At 36.6% G+C, this 6,145-nt stretch overlaps 1 pseudogene; it reads left to right on the top strand.

The window, feature by feature from the left end:
• Nucleotides 1–2,113: 2,113 nt before the first annotated feature.
• On the top strand, nucleotides 2,114–3,932 carry LOC121449880 (annotated as a pseudogene).
• Nucleotides 3,933–6,145: the final 2,213 nt, after the last annotated feature.

Genomic DNA, 6,145 nt, shown 5'->3' with positions numbered 1-6,145 from the left:
CATTAACCATTTTTGTTGACTGAAAGATATGTGAAGAACAATTTTTGTCTTTATTTTCCTTTAAACATTCTAGTGTTTGAGCTCCTGAGTAAAGTACAGAAGTCAGTGATTTTCTCCCATTCCGCTGGTAGTTTCCATTAATGTTCAAAGATTATTCATGTAATGCCATGCTTTAAATCTTATTATTTTCCTCTTTTCTTAGACTTGTTGCCTCTCTATGAATCTTATATTACTAACATTTTCCTCAGAGAGTTTTAGCATATCAACATTATAATAATTCAACATTGATTTGCTTAAATTTGAGTGTGTATAGACATAAATCCATGCTTTCATGTGATCATCCATTTTAAACAATGTTATTCAGCATCATTCTGTCTGTTCACCGAGTTACCCAAACATCATCAAAGAAGTAACTGTATTCTTGAGTTTCTTTAGGAGAACTGCTGAGACTCAGCAGGGCAATGGCAGGGAATGCCAGGCTCCTCATTTATCTTTCTTAGTCAACATTGTTCATTCTCCATGTGGGATTGTTTCTTCTAATCTCCTCTGATCCTTGTGCATCATTTGCCAAAGTGAATAAGAAGAGTTGATGATCAAACATGTGGGAAATTCAGTACCAGTACCAATGAGATTGGTAGTGATTTTTTTTCAATTTTGTTGAAGAATGAAAATACTAATTTGTACAATTTCCCTGTTTTACTTTCTTGCAGCATCTTTTCCTCATGTGTTCAGTAGATTTACCACAAGCTTTTATGTTGGTTAATTTATTTCAATTAATACCTGTTTGTACAGTATGTGATGATCTCTCACTGAAACTTTAATTGCATTTATTCCTCTAATTACTGTTGATGTTGAGCCTCAGTTTGGAAGTATTTTGGATATTTTTGAATTGATTTAGAAATTTTAACAATGTCTGGAATCCATCTTCATTCGTTTTATAGTTTATGTTTTAGTGTTTTAGTTTTAAATATTATTTTTGAGTTGAATGAAGAATGTTTGAGTAAGACTGCTCACTGCTTTGGATTTGTAATTCATTCCTTGCTCCTACTATTGACTACTACCAATCCATCTGTAGGAGCTGTCATCACTCTGGCCTCTGTTGGCCCTTAGATTAATAAGCAAGCTCCCATACACACGCTCAAAGAAAAATAAGAAAAATATTAAAATAAGATATTATGAAATAGAATATTTAATTACTCACTCTAAATGTGATTTTCAAATATTTTCTTCTATTTCTCTTAATGAATTTTGAAGTCAGTTTGATATGTACTTCATAAGTAATGGTATGTACTTAAAATGGTTTTCTTGGAATTCTACCCAAAATCAATGTGTTTAGTCAAATCAATGAAAACATATATCATCCTACACTTTCATTCATTCATTCATTCATTCATTCATTTTTCTTGCTTAGGATGGGTTTGTCTGTGTATATCCCTGACTCTGTGAAACTCCCTTTGGAGTACAGATTAGCTGCAAATTCACAATTCTGTCTGTCCTTGTATCTTGAGTCCTAAAATTAAAGGCTCCACTACCATGTCCAGAGAAAACATTAAACTTTAGGAAACATATTCATTATTCATTGAAAGAGCAGAGATTATATACTTTTATGAAAAAAATGTTCTTATTTTAAGACTGGAGTTGGTAGCAAACCCTTTTATCACAGCATTTAAGGGGCAGATGCAGAAGCATCTATGAGTTACAGGACAACCTAGTCTCCAGGGTGAGTTCCAGGACAGGTTTTAAACCTACACAGAGAAATCCGATCTCCAAAATACAATAAAAAATACTTTAAAACCTTCTTTTTTTCAGTGATTTAGCTATGTAAATATAATAGAGTGATGAATATTTTATTTACACTTTATTAAATAATATATGTTCATAATGTTTTCCCATGATCTATTGAATCTAATAAATGCATTTACTTATTATGTTTTTTTTTTTGATGACAGGGTTTCTCTGTAGCTTTGGAGCCTATTTTGTAACTAGCTGTTGTAGACCAGGCTGACCTTGAACTCACAGAAATCTGCTTGCCTCTGCCTCCTGAGTGCTGGCTTGTGCCACAACTGCCCTCCAAATTTATTTATTTTTTAATATAAATAAAAATAGCTTCTGACAACTTGATAATGACAATTTTCTCTTCTCCCAGACTTCAGTGGAAATGCTTATAAATTCTGCAATACTATTTTATTATGTCATTTGATATTATTGGAAAGCATTTAATACCCAAACACCTAATCATTGAGACTTGAATTTTGCCAACTCCTTGTTGATTGTCACAGAAGTCATTCCACAAAAAATGACACGTTTTGTGTTTAAGGAGTTCCTGGATGACTTTGGATGTTAAATGGTAATATATATTTACAGAGAAATGAGCAGGCTGTCCCTGTATGCCATGTGCCCATTCAATAGCTTCCAAGCAATCACTATCAGCCTGAGTAACTCCAGGTGGATCAAGTTTAAACACAGAGACAACATGTTCATCTGTCTCTCTTGCTCACTCAGTTGGTTTGTACACATGCTTTTAAATATCTTGACTCCAGCAAGAATGTCAGACCACATTTCTGACAAAAATGTGACTAGCTGGTTGAGCTATGGATACTCTACAAGGTTTATTTCCAGTAATGTGACAATCTCTGTGTATATGTCCTTACTGTGCTTCACTGATGGCCTGTGACTGTGTCTCTTGGCCTGCTCAAGTGTTTCCATGGTGAGTGTCCTCTATAGACTGAAGAGACAAGTCTAGCATATCCACAGTGCTCAAGACTTTCTGTAAATCTTGCCTGAGGACAAAGCCATACAAACTATCATCATCCTTGTCTTCACATTTGTCATTGCCTATTCAGTTTCTTCTGTAGAAGGAGCTGCGGGCAGGCCTGCTTTTCATCCTGCCCCATCATGCACATTATTTCCCTTCTCAGATCTTCGATGGGGTTGAAGACTATATAAATGTAGTTACTTTCCTCTCATGACTCAGCCAAGTTATCTATTATACAAGACTTAAGCTAGTTAGAATAGGATATTTGTACTTATTGTATATAATTTCGTAGTAGGTTTAGAACTCTCTTACTTAAACAAAAGGGGGGGGGGTGTTGCTCCTTCTGCTTCTTCAGCCAATAGCTGCTGAGATACAAGCCCATTGGAGCGTGGTCTCTCTCTCTTTGAAAAAGCTGCCACTGCCCTCTGCTTATTCTCTGACTTCCGGCTCTTCTTCCAGTGACTAGTCTCCCTTTTTGATTGCACAGAGGGCTGTTTTCTGGGATGGTGATCTGTAAATTTTTCCCTCTTAAATAATTAACCATTCTATTAATCATTTTTACAAACCAGTGTGGGATTGTTTGTGACTTACGCTTTCATCTTGCTCAGTCGGTAGAGCATGAGACTCTTAAACTCAGGGTCATGGGTTCAAGCCCCACATTGGGTAGAAGTAGTGGTGGGTTGCATTCCTGCCACCCCAGCTCTCGGCTGCCTGGCTAGCTTATGCCCTGAAATAACAACACACAAACTGTATTCATTTAAATACTGCCTGGCTAACTCTTACATTTATTAACCCATTTCTATTAATGTATGTAGCACCACAAGGTGGTGGCTTACCAGGAAGATTCTAACCTACGTCCATCTTGGGCTGGAGCTTCATGGCGACTGCCTCATTGCCTTCTACCCTGCATCCTGTTCTTTTTACTCCGCCTACCTAATTTTCTGTCCTATTAAAGGGCCAAGGCAGTCTCTTTATTAACCAATGAAAATAACACATAGACAGAAGGCCCACCTACATCATTCTTCCATTCATCTTTTCTTTATGATCACCTCCAAAGGTCCTATACTATGGGGAGAATAATGTATTTCTATCTCTAGGAACATGCTTTCCCATAGTTTTCCTTTTTGTTCTCATCAGTAATATCAAGTCTATTACTAACTTTTTTACCCTGTTGTGATAAGTGATAATTCTCTCTTAGTTGGATATGAATCTTGGTTGTGTATGTTTTCTTATATATTGACATATTCTTTTATCCATTGTGTAATAGAAAGATTGTATTTTAGATATATCAAGTATCCTATAGCTGACTCCAGTTTTATATGGATGGGTCATCAGTTATTTTATTTCAACATTTTTTACATATATTTCTATGCAATAATGAGCATTTTTCAAAAAAATGAAGAATCACCATTACATACAAATTATTATGTGGTAAAGGGCAAAGTATATGTGAACAAGAGAAAATATATTAAGGAGAAAAATTCTTTAACTGAAGAATCAAGATAAGATTTCTACATCTTACTGGTTGTTTTATGTTATGTGTATGTGCATTTTTCTTGCATGTGTACCACATGCATTTTGCAGAGCTAAGTAGAGGGTGTTCACTTCTAAGGACTGGAGTTACAGATGGATTTGTGGCACCACTGATTGCTGGAAATAAAGCCTGGATCCTCCGATGAGCAATTAGTGCTTTTAATCACAAAGACATGCTCACTCCATGATGTTTGAAACATTCCACACATTTGGATGTGTTTGTGACTGTGTGGAGTCAATCATGGTGACCCTCACAGGGGGACTTTGATGCATGATTCTGGAATTATTTAGTGTGTACTGGTGTTGACAGGGTTTTTGGTCCTGCTTGATTCCTGCAGTCATTATGTCCCAAAGAAATCACACAGAAGTCTTTTTTTTTTTGTAATGTGGACATATTTTTCTAGGCTACTTCCTGTTGGTTGGGGGTGCTGATAATCTTATGTGGACCTAAGGAAAGTTTAGAATTATGATCAAGTCTTGACTGGAGTATCCTGTGAGGCTTGATCATCTCAGGCAGCAGTCCTGAATCTGTTCTGAATGAAGAATATTGACATCTTGGCCATCTGCTCCTATCAGAGATTTCTCAGGTGGTCTTTCTTGATCAATCTTGATATTTCTTAACTCAGATTGACAGCCTCTCATTTCCTGTGGAAACAAAAGCAAATCCTCTTCTCCAAAGTAACATACCTTTTGACTTCAAATTTGAAGTATCCAGACTCTCTGTGTAGTTTTCATCTTTACATGGCTTTGTTTTAACCTCTACTTCTTTATTTTTAACTTTTGGCTTTTTGAGATAGGTTCTCTGCTTTGCACAGGAGCCATTGTCATTTGGGTAAAAGTTGAGGCAGATACTAGCAGAGTTAGAGATGTCTTCTTCTCACTGCACAGGAGAAACCCGGCTTGGAATAAACTCCATGTTTTCTACTATGCCATCATTTTCTGGTGACAGGGGCTTAAAGGAGCCTGAGGTTTGAAGCCCTTATGCTGATAATCCTCAGAAATATTCAAATATGGCAGCTCAGTATCTTTATTGTGACTTACAGATTTGTTTAAGAAGTTTGTGGATGGGTTAAGGCAATGAATTAAATGACACTTGTTATTAATGTCAAAGTTCTACTAAGAGATTTTTCAAAAGAAATACTTCTTCAGAGTCTGAGTCCTTTACAAATTTTCCCAGAGACTAGAAAAGAGAAAGAAATGTGAGTAAAATATTACTTTACACAACAGGAAGAAAAATCCTGGTTTGAGAATGGGAAGACTTTAAATGAGAAAACAGCAAGCTGCATGGTAGCCAAGGGCTATCTGCTCACCCCTTTGTAAAAGGTAAAAGTTATTGTTGCAGAGCCTCGAATTTTGTTTCACCTGTGTCTCCCCTTACAAGTACCACAGAGCAACACTTTCATAAGAAAAACATTAAAAGTGAATAACCAACAACCATCAGTTTGCAGAGTAGCGAGGACATGCCCATAAAATAAAAGACCACATACCTCACTTTCAAAATTTATAAGGGCAAATGCTTGAGCAGAAAGGTTTTCCAAAAGACCACACAACAACTTAGAGACCTCCCCAAAATTGTAAAGCAGCATCTTCCACAACTCACAAAAAATAACAAACCTACACATACCCATGCCACAAAGAAGTGAAATGTTTCTGTTCACCAAAGTGTTCTCTTTCTAGGGCAGATGTCAAAGCTGATTCCAGCAAACACTAGGTGCTGATGTGTCTCCAGGCCTGTGCTCTGCTGCAACTGAGCTTCTGCTCAAGCTGATGTCCTTTTATAGTGTCTGACTTCAATGACTCAATCTGTGACACTAATTAATTAGACAATACCTTGGATCACACCTCCTGTATCTGGGC

Source organism: Microtus oregoni, unplaced genomic scaffold (assembly GCF_018167655.1).
Source record: "Microtus oregoni isolate MIOR12 unplaced genomic scaffold, Mior012 000006F_ref0000085, whole genome shotgun sequence".
Classification (NCBI taxonomy): domain Eukaryota; kingdom Metazoa; phylum Chordata; class Mammalia; order Rodentia; family Cricetidae; genus Microtus; species Microtus oregoni.
The sequence above is the reverse complement of the archived record's forward strand: the minus strand, read 5'-3'. Positions and strand labels throughout refer to the sequence as shown.